We start from the raw sequence: 14,078 nt of genomic DNA, 5'->3' as shown, positions 1-14,078 counted from the left end.
CCCTGGGCTAGGTGGGGAGCTCAGGCTGGAAGAGCAATCTGCATTGTGGGCAGGCTGGGGAACGTGGTCCCATTTTTTAGGACTTCTCTGTTTCTTTCCTGGTCTTTCTCCACACTCCTTCCAGTAACAATTTTTCATCATAGTTTTTTACCATCAAGTCGACATGTTAGTTTATAAAGTGTTTAAATAAATATTGCTTCTCCACCTTACCCCACCTATAAGTACCATTTCTGACATCTCTGTAGAATAAACTAGACACAGTAAGGCTACAATGAGAAGACCATTGGGGAGATGATGATGAGGAGGACAGCAAACATTTTTAGAAGACTCATCTGACTTGTGCCAGCTCTGGTTTTAAGTGCTTTCTGTGTAGACCCTAGATATACAATTCTGTGCGGTGTTTCCTGAGCAAGGGTGGCCAGGGAAAGGGGTGAGTGGGCTGAAATCTAGCGGGAGCTTTTCTTGCCAGGAGTGTAACCCAGAGAGGGAATGTGTGTCCACCCTGAAGGTCCCCTGTGTCTAATTTCCACAATGTGCTGCAGGCTACTAGCAGCTATGTTTATATGAACTCATCCATTTCATCCCCACAACAGTGCTTTGGAGTGTTGTTTTCAAATACTTTCAAATATGAGGCAATTTATGCACGGAGAGTTTAATGAAATCCCCCAGAATACAAGTGAGTGTGCCAGGATTTGAAAACCTCAGTCAGAGCAGAATCCAAGCCCCAATGAACAGTGGCAGCAGGATCTGTACCAAGACTGCATCCAGACACTTCCCTTTCTTCTCCTGTGATGGCACTTAAAACATTTTCTATAGCGTCTGGATCTTTCTTCACACTCCCCCTACATCATAAAAGTTGTATGATATGCTGTAAAATATATTCTAAATGCTTTCTATTCTTAATCTTTAAATTATATTTTTCAAGGGATGCCATATCACGACTACGTCCAGAAAGAAAATGGTCATCAAATGTGGGGAGCGCACAGGTTCCCACAGGAAGCTATGAGTAACCGAAACATACTTTTTGCTTTTTTTATTCAGCAGCAGTAACCTTTCTTCTTTATGTACTATCCCGTATATGCAGATGGCTGTCTGGATGCACCAGAATGCTTTGTAAAGCTTGGTGATAAGTGGTTTTTATCTAAATGTAAAAATGATACCTTTGTCCTCAAATAGTTGACACTGAAAGAAATAGAGCAGTAAGGACATCAATGTGATTATGCCACCTTGTGGCAGATCTCTGTTCATGGAGATTTTCTTTGGATTTCTTGGATTTCTCTGTTTGGATTTTCTTTGGATCTCTGTTCATGGAGAATTTCAAGGACTTCCTGGGCGCTGATAATATCCAGCTCTTTCCCGAGGCCAAGACTCCGACATGAACTTAGTCCTGAGAATCAGCGTGTGTGTGTGTGTGTGTGTGTGTGTGTGTGTGTGTGTGTGTGTGTCTAAGGATGTTCTCCATTCGCAAGTTTTGCATGGCCTGTTACTCGTGGTCAGGCTTACCCCGTTCTTCAGCTCCGCTCTCCCAACCTTAGTGGCCACCAGGAAAATGGAAAGTATTGAAGCAGATGGAATGCTGTACAAACTTCAGCTCAACACAACCTAGAAGCTGTTTTAGGACACTACACAGTTGTCTCATACTCAAATATTACTTGCTAAGAAAATGTGTTATTACTAGGAAGTGGGTCTTGCTTGCTCAAGTCACAATTAAGCATTTCTATCAAGACGTCCCACCTGCTCCCTAGGAAACATGCTGAACTTGGGTGCCTTGCCGTTCCTGCCGTCATGTCAAAGCATGGCAGTAACTCTCAGAAAGAATGAGAAAATATAGTAGTAACGTCTGCAATTATAAATCCCTAACAGGCTCCGAAGCAATGAGACTGGGGGAGGAAAATGCATATAAAGATAGGTAGACTTCTTCCATGCAGGTCTCTGGCAAATACAATCATCCCAAGAAAAGAAAGGGGATTAGGGTTTAAACATATAATAAAAAAGAACTGAAAAGTAATAAAACTTCAAAAGCTGCAATACACTGTATTAATGCCACAAATGTTTCTAAGATATTTCAAAATAACTAGAATGAATACTTTGAGTAATTTATTGGAGTCAAAGAGATAAGAGCCTTAAACATACTCATTATTAGCAGGAACAGGCTGTGGAAGGTGTTGATTATTCTGATCAGGGAGAAGTATATTTAAATGAGGAGAGTACATTTTCGAAGCCTCACAGATTTACAATTGCAAAGCTTTTAACATAATGTGGGGATGTACCTCTAAATTTACAGAAAGGGGATGAGCTCCGAGAAAAGGAATACTGAGGAGAGAGGTCTGAAAAGGAAAGCAGGTTACCTGAGGTGATTGATACGTGCCGTCGAGAGCAAGAAGAGAAGAAACCTGACTAACATCTGAAGACACAGGCAAACCCCTCCAAACCTTGGCGCAGAAGGACAGAGACCTGGATGTTTGACAATCCAAACCAGGCCTCTGGATTGGGAAATCTGTGAATAACTTATGTGAGAACAGACCTTACTATGACTGAGTGATAAGCACTTCACTACTAGGGGCTTTCAGAACTCAACTTTCCGAAGGCATCACCTACGCAATTTGCAAGCCTAGGAGGGGTTTCCAAAGGAGGCAAGCCACTTCTTAAGGATGAGAGAAAACTAGGGGGGAAGAATAGAAGCTATCACATGAGATGAATTTTGGACTCACAGCCAGACACTGCAGACCACAGAAAAAAAAGCCCTGAGGGTGTGAAAACCTATTACTGTAGCGTAAAAGGCTTCTGGCCAGTGAGTCTTAGAATAGATAAAAATGAAGCAATAATTAGCAGGCTTTTAAATATCCCTCTAAAATATAGTACCAAGATTTCCTCCCTCAGGAGGTCTATAACTAAAGATGGACATAAAACTGGAGGGAAATTCTGAGTTTCTAGTGTCTGAGTGGCAGTCTGAGTAATTTATCAGGTCTCTGGGAAGAAAAAGAGGAGCCCCCCAAATATTCAGTCAATATTTATCTCTTAGGTTAATAAATCTTGCTCCTGACCTCAGCAGAAGTCAATACCTCCTGATTATTATATGCAGGTGCCTCCTCGGCCTTTCTATTTACCCAAGCTCGTCATGGAGTGAGTCACCCTTTTCCCAGGAGCCCCTTTCTCATGGTCATGGGTGTAGACTGAATAACTGCTCACATATCAAAGGTGTGGGCAAGTTGCCAATAATCGGGGCTCTAGCTCAATGTTCATTTGAATCACTAATTCTGATGTGTTGGCTTTTCCATTTTAGGCTTTGGGGGTGGTGTTCAGAGGTAAAGTGGTGCTGAGGTATTCCCATGAAGCATTCAAAGGCTGCAAAAGAGGCAGTAACATGGGAGGCAGACGCAGTGGAGAAGAAAGTATATAGCATTTAGAGAGTGAAAACAGACCTAACTTGGAGTCCTGTTTATGCCAACTAATGGCTCTGAGTTAATCATTCAGTTTCTTTGCACTTGAACTGTTGACTCTGTCAAATAAAACCGATAACTGGCCTTAAAATGTTGTTGTGAGCATTAAATAAATCCCAGATATGGAAGTGATTTGTCATCGAAAGCAAATAAGGCATTGCCATTTGAAGCCTAAGAAAAATATGAGTAGAATCAGTCCCAGCAGTGAACCCATTAAGAAGAAAAAATAAAGCAAATTTCTTTTGATATTTATAAAGGTGTATTTATCTGTTAGGGACATGATACTTCAAGAATATTTTTATAGTGAGGTTAGGATGTATGCATTTCTTCTTATGCATCACTTTCCCCTCACTTTAATGGCTGCTGCTGTGAACCAAACATCTTGGCTTGGAAGAGATGATCAAGGTTGACGATTTTTTCCTCCCGCCTTCTTCAAAACAAATTTTCCATTTAAGAAATGCAAGTCTACTTATATCTTTAAAGTTCAGTCGGTACATTACGTTGACTTGAAGACTCTAATTATGTGAAGACAGAGAGGAAATAGAAACATGAGACAATTAAGTCCCATCATGTGATTTGCTGGGTAAAAGCTGCAGTTTGCCATGGAAGTTAAGTAGAATTCTGGCTCATCAGCCTGGTGCCAAAGGGATGGCCTTTGGATCTTGTGCACGCTGTCCACCACGATGACAAAAAATTACTGATGTAATGTGACCAAAGAGGTTTGGTGTTGTTTTTACCCCAGATATGTTTAAATGTACAAATATATCTTTCAAATCTGCCAGTTTGTTGGTGGGAATAAGAAGTCAACTGACTGGCACAGAACTGGAGAGATGTGTCCTAATCCCTGTTTATTGTTGGTCCTTTTCACTTTTCTGTGTCTGCATTTCCCAGGGATACTACTTGACTGTCATCTTCCCCATCAAAATATAAAGAATGCTTTGGGGTTTTTTAAATTAATTAATTAATTTTGGCTACGTTGGGTCTTCGTTGCTGCATGTGGTCTTTCTCTAGTTGTGGTGAACAGGAGCTACTCTTTGTTGTGGTGCGCGGGCTTCTCATTGCAGTGGCTTCTCTTATTGCAGAGCACGGGCTCTAAGTGCATGGGCTCAGCAGTTGTGGCTCACGGGCTCTAGAGCACAGGCTCAGTAGTTGCAGCACACGGGCGCAGTGGTTGTGGCTTGCGGGCTTAGTTGCTCCACACATGTGGGATCTTCCCGGACCAGGGCTCGAACGCATGTCCCTTGCATTGGCAGGCGGATTCTTAACCACTGTGCCACCAGGGAAGTCCAAGAATGCTTTAAATATTAATAATTTCATAGACTAAAAATGTTCTTCACTCCTCTGCTGAAAAGTATCTGGATGAGTTTCACATTTTAAACAGCACTCCGAGCAAATTTTACAATCAGGTTGGTGAGTGAAGCTCCTTTGAGAACAATGGTTCTTTGTTTACATTCCAAAGGGTCTTTTATAATTTACTTTCAATTTTTAAAATTTATTGAAAACATTTTAAAACTAAATTTATCTGTTATTTATAGTCATTGGAAAAATTAGACATGAAAGAAAGAAAAAGTAAATTTTTAAAGATTTAAAAATCCTAATAACCAGATAAAGCTAATGATTTTCCCACTTTTCTTTAGTTCAATAAATTTTTAAAAATTGTAAAAGTAGCATATCCTCTTCATATGATACAAGCAGTACTAAAGTATATTAAGAAAAAGCTTATAATGTTCCCTTTTCCACATTACTGAGGTAACCAATATTTGTAGTTTGGTATGAATCATTTGGCACTTTCCTCTATATTCAAACAAACATATATAAAAAATAGATAATTTTAGATTTTTTAAGCAAAAATTGAATCATACTATATGCATTATTCAATAATCTTATATTTTTGATACTGTTACAGTTAAATTTACATATATACATACGTATATATGTATTTAAATCACTCTTTCGATTAGCAGTATATCGTTTGGTTGTATAAGTGTGCACAATTTTTGTAGTGGTTTAAAACAGTGAATATTTATCTCCTGACTTCTGAGTGCCAGGAACCTGGGAGAAAATTAGTCCAGTTGTTCTGGGTTAGGGTTTCTCATGAGGCTGCAGTCAAGGTGTTGGCTGAGTCTGCAGTCATCTGAAGGCTTGACTGGGGTGGGAAGATCTGTTCCCAAAGCAGCTTATTCACATGGCTGTTGGCTGGAGTCCTCAGTTCCTTGTTGGCTTTGGAAGGTTGCATCCATTTCTTTACATGTTGACCTCTGCATAGGGCTGCTTAAGTGTCCTTATGACATGGTGACTGGCTTTCCCCTAGGTAATTGATCCAATAGAGAACAAGGTGGATGATTCAATGTCTTTTATGACCTACCCATGGAAGTTCCACAGTATCATTTCCATGGTGCAACTAAGGAGCATCTAAGTTGTTCTTTTGGCTAACACAAAAAGGTGTTAAAAAATTACCATTGTGTATGCTGGCAATTTTATTTATTTAATTCTCAAAAGTAGGATTTCTCATTTAACATTTCAATAGAAACTGTTGCGTTACTTTTCTGGTTGGTGTAGCAATTCCTTTATTAGCAAATAATGTAGGGGAGACCTTTCTTTACAACCTCACAGACATGGATGTTAAAATTGTTGCCAATAGTGCGTGTAACAACATCTAATTATCTAGATTATTTCTATGTATTTATATACTCTATAGGTATATCTGGTGAAATGGGGATATATTCTCCCTTTTTTTTAAACAACATATAAACTTTTTTATATATGACCTTTGAAACTTGGTTTTAAAATTTATTCATCAGTATGTTGTAAATGCATTTTCCTGATAACATATATAAATTTCCGTAATTCATCTTAATGGCTGAATAGCATACTCATTTATAAATGTATCATTATTTATTAATAAATCAGCTACTGTTATAAATGTAAGTTGCCTTCCATTTTTTTCTGTTATTATAAAGATACAGAATTAAATATTTTAAGTGTAATTTTGAGAACTGATATGATGATTCTTTTCTCACTTCATTTTATAATAATACACTTGGGCAGTGGCTAAGCTAAATAGGTTATAAACTTGTTAAGTGCACTTATAAAACTATAATTCCTTTGAGAATGAATACATAAGAGCTGTTATCAGAAGACAAATAAGAGTTGCTATTTTTGATAAACAATATCCTTTTTTATCTTTGATTATCGTGGTTTCTATTCAACAGAAAACAAAGCTGTTCTTTCCTCTCTCTACCCACTACCAGGTGCATAACTTTCTAGACAGGATTTCACTGAGTTTGCAATGATCATATATTGTTTCTAAGGGCATCTATTTGAAAGCCAGGGTGAGAGTAGTTCCTGTAAGAGAAGATTTCTCCTCCTCCTAGTACTAGTTAACATTTATTTAGCCTTTACTTTGATTCCAGGTACTCTCCTGAGCACTTTGTAAGCATTATCTCATTCAAGTCTCTCAACAATTTATGTCTATGAACTATTGATTTCTCCAGTTTTCAAATAAAGGAAATGCATTTTAGAAAGTTTAGTGCTCATCCAGAATCTTGCAGCTATATATGGAGCACAAACCACACGGATATGACTCCAAAGCCTCAGTTTGTGACCACTACCTTCTTCTGCTTCTCAATACTAATACTACAAAACTTGCCTGAAGTTGAGAGTATTTGAAGACATTTGTGGTATGCAGTATTCTTAGAAGGTCTTTACTATTGCAGTAATTTAATGCTTCTTTATCTTCCTACATGCCAGCTTTGTCAATGTCAATTTTTTGCTTCTTACAGGCCTGTTTTGCTTTGTCAATGTCAATATTTTCAAGGGCAGATTTTGTATACAGAAAAGATTATTCAGAAGTTGAGTTAAGTTAAAAGTATATTTGAATTATTAGATGTAAAATTTGAAAACTTAGCTCTTCTATAATCTTATATTTATAAGTTTAGCAAATTTAGCAATCACTTTTATGAGGCCTTTGATTAATGTTTAGTCCCATTTACAAACTAAGTTAATTAAACTACTTTGAATATTTTAAACTAAATTTATAAGTTAAATATATTTGACTTCTTATTTAGATATTTCAAATGTGTGATCTAAAAACAAAATTTCCAGAATACTTAAAATATCTCTAATGGCTCTGATAAATTAAACCTAGAAATAATATGAACCTTAAGTTTTCTTAAATGTTTTAATACTTTACACACTTACTGTAATTGCTATATAAACTAAATAAAATTTCTACTTAAATGCACAGGCCTAAATCAATTGCTAATTATACATTTTAAGTTGGATCACAAAGTTTACCTGTTATCTAATAGACTAAAATATTTTAAACATTATAAATACTCAAAAGCCAAGCATATTTCCTTAACTCATAAATATTAACACTATGTGTTTGATTATCTTAAATATATCTGTAATTAATTCCAAACTTCCAATTAAAAAAAAAATGCTACCTATGAAACAATTATATCATCCTAAGCAGTTGTGGGGAATAATTTCTTAGTCAAGAGTGAGTATCGGGAGATATGGACTAACATGGTGAATGAATTATTTCTAGTGACCTGATGGGATATGTAGAGACCTATTCATAGTCATTATGTCATGGGCATTAAAACATTAAGAAACGACACCAAAAAAAGGTTGGTCTCATAACCTAAGTATCCTTGACGTTCATCTACTCAAGGGAGTCTACTCAAGGTAGGAACCCAACCTAAGTTGCTACCTCATTTGAATGGCCTTGATGTGTGTGTGTGTATGCACTCATAGTTACATTCCTCAAAGCAGAGGTATTTAATTTAACTCTTAAATTAATTGTGATAGTGGCCGGGGGTAATAGCAGAGGATGCTTATATGGAGAAGAAAAGTAACTGTAAGCTTGCTAGCTAGAGATTCCTGAGGAAGGAAAGGTATGAAGCTAGAGATTCTGTGTTGCCCAAGGAGTTCCTTTTCATTAATGAGGAGTCTAATAGCACTGATCTTTTAGAACAACCCACAATCAAGTGGTCAGAATCTAAGATTCCAGTTCCAGGAGAATGGAAGGGAGATGAGAACAAAGGAAGATGAGAAAGGCAGGCATGTGAGACCTACAACTGCAGATTGGCTAGGACTAGAGAGAGGTGAGGGAGATGTCCAAGTCACAAAATGTAAGCTCAATCTTCCAATTAGGAAAAGTGATAAGAATAAGAAAGGATTTGTAATATTTATAATTATATTTATAATTATGTCCTGTATAACCAACAAGTAGTTTGGTGTTTGGTTGTAAGAAGTTCCAAAATTTGTTAATTCAGAGATGCAAGAATATAGCTCAGGTGTTTTCCAACTTTCTTATCATTATTGGCATTTAAATTCAGACTTGTCCCTCAAAGCATCTCAGGGAAAATAGATGACCCTTAAATTAGCATAACTCAACTTTATTTACAAAAATGTGGGAAGAGTGTAGGCAGCCACAAGGGATCGTACTGTTTGCCAAGGGGCCGGCTGGTAACAGCAGGACGGCCACCATCCCTAGGCAGGAAGGGGCAGGAGGAGGGAGCAGGTACTAGAACCAGGAAGGAGGAGATGTGTAGAGAAGTTAACCTGAAACAAGCTGTGACCTTCGGCATGAAAACACAGCCACCTGAGGGGACCCTGCAGGAGGGAGATAGAGGGATCACTACTTCCTTTACTCTCTTCCTCCAGTCACCTGCCAGAGCTCCTCATTGGTTAAACCCAACAGGAAGTCAGAGAGCAAGGGAACACTTTACCTTGTCCTAATAGGTAAGCCTCCCAGAGAGCAGAATGGGGAAGGGAGGAGAGTTTATCTAGAAGGTTAAACAGATGATAACCAGCACAGCTGTTTTGCTTTAAGCATCGTATTCTCACATAACCATTTGTAGTGATGAGAATGAATACCTCTCTTGGTGTTTCTCTACTATTATTATTGTTATTATTTTAGAGAGAAAGAAACCTTTCTCAGAAGCTTCCCAGAAGATTTTCCCATAGATCTCATTTTCTGGCATGTTCTAACTACAAGGGTGAATGGGAAAGTTAGTATCACAGTGGGGGTGGGGAGACAAGCAAGAAATCACCCTTGGTGGGCAATCAGCCGTGTGCATGTTATAAGAAAATTGTATTTCTTTGGAAATTTTAAAAGATCTAATAAATGGCTAATAGTAAAAGGCTAATATGAAAAAGTGTCACAAGGGTGTGGAACAGCTAGAACTCTCATATATTTCTGGTGGGAGTGTAAAATGATATAACCACTCTAGAAAATAATATGGTGTTTCTTAGAAAGCTAACTATACTCCTACCATACAATCTAGTCATTCCATTTGTAGATATTACCCAACAGAAATGAAAGTATGTTAGTACAAACATATATGAGATGTTCATAGCAGCCTTATTTGTAGTAGCCTCTAACTGGTAACAACCCAAATGCCACTCAACAGGTGAATGGATAAACAGATTATGGTATATACATACAATGAAATACAACTCAGCATCAAGAATGAGGTAATGATACACACAACACAGATGAATCTCAGTTATGCTAAATGAAAGAAGCCTCACAAAAAGGAACACTATGTAAATCTATTTAATATAAAACTCTAGAAGATAAATGCAAACTAATCTATAGTGACAGAAAGTAAGTCTGGGGGAGAGGAATAAGGAAGGGGTAGGCAGGGGATTACAAAGGGCAAAAGGAAACCTTGGGGGTGATTGAGTATGCTCATTATCTTATTGCAATGGTTTCATTGGTCCATATACACGTCAAAACTGATCAAATTGTACACTTTAAATACATTAAAGTGTATATATTAAAATAACTATATGCAGAAGCAGTTGATTATATGTATGTTATACCTCAACAAAGCTGGTTTTTTTTAAAGAAATAAATCCACGCAACTATACCCCAATTAAAAAAAAAAGAAAGAAAGAAATCCAATAAAGATAAATCTAAAAATGAATTCTTAAAAATTTTTAAATTAAAGCATTTTGTAAGTCAAGGTATTATTTTGTGGTAGTCATAAAACTCAGTTCACACATGGATTTGAGTGGATAAAGTCAGTTTCCTTGTTGAAGAATTCTCAGTAAGAGCCTATGAATCTTTAACTCCAGGCTAGTCCTTATAGTGTCATGGGAACTGGACAGGGTATAGTATATAAAGGAAAATTATAGAAATATCCTTTCTTTCTCCCTTTCTTTCCCTTTCTTTCTTTTCTTTCTTTCTTTTTTTTCTTTCTTTCTCTCTCTCTCTCTTTCTTTCTTTCTTTCTTTCTTTCTTTCTTTCTTTCTTTCTTTCTTTCTTTCTTTCTTCTTTCTCTCTCTCCCTTCCTTCCTTCCTTCTTTCCTTCCTTCCTTCCTTCCTACCTTCCTTCCTTCCTTCATTCCTTCCTTCCTTCTCTTCCTTCCTTCCTTCCTTCTCCCTCTCTCTCTCTCTTTTTTTGTCAAAATCATGTATGCAAGCAGTTCCTGCAGTACCACTTATTTGAGTACTGGGCCTCCTGGATTGGGTTTTTATATTTATCTTTTTAATTTCTATCTTGTTTTCCTTTTGGCTACCTTCCAGGAAATTCCCTCATGTTTATCTTTTAATTCTTCTATTGGGTTTTTTATTTCATCTAAAATAATTTTACTTTCCATGAGCTTGTTTTTCTTTTTTGAATGTCTCTTTTTAAAAACAGTTCTCTGTTCTTGTTCCATGGTAGTAATAGTTTACTTATATTGCTAATGATTAATTATTGGGATTTTTTTCTCTTCAAGTTCTTCTATCTTTCCAATGTCTATGTTGCCTCTAAGTAGTTTCCAGTTTTATTGTTTGTTTTGGACTCCACATTTCCCTACAATTTTCCATTGTCTGATAATCCTCAATGACTCACCTTTAAGAATGGCTGTTAAAAACAGGCTGATTAGAAGTTCATGGTATGAGATCAGCTAACTGCGGTATTTGTTGCAAGGAATCTGCCAGAGCCATTCAGTTGAGGAACATCAAAACTATCCTTTGTCTTTCCCTTGGGTCAGTCAGATTCTGTAGGGAAGGTGCCCCAGTTTTTTCCCTCTAGTGAAGGTCTGGCTGCCCATGTTTTGGGAGCCACAAAGGGGAACTGGGTCAGGGATTTCAGGGATCCTATGTAGACATTCACATATGCTTTCTATTTTCAGGATAGACCCTCAAGACTCTCCCCCTGTACAGATATCCTCTGTTTTACTGTCTTCAGGGAATAAAACTTCAGTCTCACTGCAGTGAGAGAGGAGAAGATGCTCAGCTGCATGGGGTTGGGAAGGGGATCTGACTATTAGACTTTAAATCACTCCTCCTTTTCAGAGTCTCTACTCACTCCTTCCTTATTTTCAGAAGGGCTGAGCCTTTGGGGGATTCTATAGTATACACTGTGCTGGACTTCAGCTTTCTTTGTTGCCAATTTATGATCCAGTTTTTTTGTTTTTCCATATCTTCAAACTCCTTTACCATTTATTCATTTGTTTTCAACTTGCAAAATGTTTTTTCTGCTATCTCCTCTCCAAATAACCCCACACTTGGGTTTATGCCTTAAGAAATGCCTTTTCTGATGATTAGGTAAGGTTTCCGAAGGGAGTGAAATCAGCTCTGTGATTTGTCAAAAATTTTTTTGAGGCAATGCCTTTTTCACATCTGTGGGCATAATCCTATCCACCTCCTGTGATTCTTCCAGTGATGGAAGGCCTACCAGCAGACATCCATGGCAGACTTTGACCAGCTAGACCAGGGGTCCCCAACCTCCTGGCTGCAGACTGGGAACTTCATCTTTCACTCCTCATCACTCCTCGTCGCTCGTATTACCACCTGAACCATCCCCCCACACCGCCTACCCCGGTCTGTGGAAAAATTGTCTTCCACGAAACTGGTCCCTGGTGCCAAAAAGTTTGGGGACCGTTGAGATAAACAGTAGAATGAATGAGAAAGTTTGGGTGTCTCCTGTAAGCCTATCACTATTAGAAGACAAAGGGCTTAGATTTTTTCCTTTTTTCATCTTTACATACAGAATATGCATGAGGCAAATGGTAAGAGTGTATATTTTAGCAGTAATCACAAGTAGTAAGGATTCAAGCTGAAATTTCTTAATTTTTGTAGAAAATTCATATACATATATGGAGATGGATAAAATTTGTGTAACAGGGTGGGTTAGATTAAAAACATAAATTTTTTGTGGAGGCAGTAGCCTGGAACCACGCCTTAACTACATCCTTGCCTTGTGTTGTACTTTCCTATGTTTATGGTGAAAATGCAGACATTTTGGTGTAGGAACCTGGATGCATTTCTAAAATATTATCCAATACACTATTACATGATTAGATAGCTCTTCAGTACCCTTTGGGTATATTCTCATAATAGAACAATTTTCTTCTCACTAAAGACCACAATTCTAAAACTTAGTTGATCAACACCTCTGACTAACAAAAATTTTGCAACATTTCCATGGTTTTGGAATTATTGCAGCTTAATTACCTATTTATCTTGAGCTATGGTTCACTATAAAGCTCTAAAAACCAATAGACATATCTTGGAAATTATAAATAATATGCAGCTATGAACACTGGGGTGCATGTACATCAACAGATAAATGGATAAAGAAGATGTGGTATATGTATACAATGGAATACTACTCAGCCATAAAAAAAGAATGAAATAATGCATTTGCAGCAACATGGATGGAATTGGAGGGCATTATGTTAAGTGAAATAAGTCAGATAGAGAAAGACAAATCCTTTATGATATCACTTATATGTGGAATCTAAAAAATACAACAAATTAGTGAAAACAATGAAAAAGAAGCAAACTCATAGATACAGAGAACAAACTAGTGGCTACCAGTAGGGAAAGGGAAGGGGGGAGGGGCAAGATAGGCATAGGAGATTAAAAGGTACAAACTCTTATGTATAAAATAAGCTACAAGGATATATTGTACAACACAGGTAATATAGCCAATATTTTATAATAACAATAGATGGAGTATAACCTTTAAAAGTTGTGAATCAGTATATTGTACACCTGCAATTTATATAATATTGGACATCAACTATAGTTTAATTAAAAAAAAAAGAATTTAGCTATTATTCAAAAAAAAGAAAAGAATCACCCCCCCCCCCCCAAGAAACAACAACAACAATAACAGCAATAGATAGGCAGGATGACCTGCCGTTCAGTACTGAGAGTTATCTCTGGAGCTTCCTAGGACTTAAGAGCTGTTGTATGAATTTATATAGAGAAACCAAATGAGGCTGTTTATGAGAAACTTTTTCTCAAAGTTAGTAAAGACTTTAGGCAGGAACTTGGCTGCTGATGGCAAATGCACAAGTAGATGTAAATGTAATTCAACCATTAAAATCTAAACCCATAGAAGCGAGGAAATTCACAGTTAAAGGAGGAAATGGGTTGTGCAGCACTTTCTCCAGCCGTGAGGCACAATGGGGTGTATTGAGGAATTGGAGACACCCCGTAGTGTGAGGCATTGAAGGCATCTTTCATGTTTCATCCCTAGCTTGCAGATTTCAGAGCATTTATGGATTTGAATATTCCTTGTAAAGTACCATCTTTTGGGAGATGGTTAGAAAGAAAAGAAACTTCTGTGTTTTTCCTTCCTTATTGCAATGAGGCTGGGGATGAAGGTACGAAGGTGAATTCAT

Source organism: Balaenoptera musculus, chromosome 1 (assembly GCF_009873245.2).
Source record: "Balaenoptera musculus isolate JJ_BM4_2016_0621 chromosome 1, mBalMus1.pri.v3, whole genome shotgun sequence".
Lineage (NCBI taxonomy): Eukaryota > Metazoa > Chordata > Mammalia > Artiodactyla > Balaenopteridae > Balaenoptera > Balaenoptera musculus.
Note: the sequence above shows the minus strand (reverse complement) of the source record.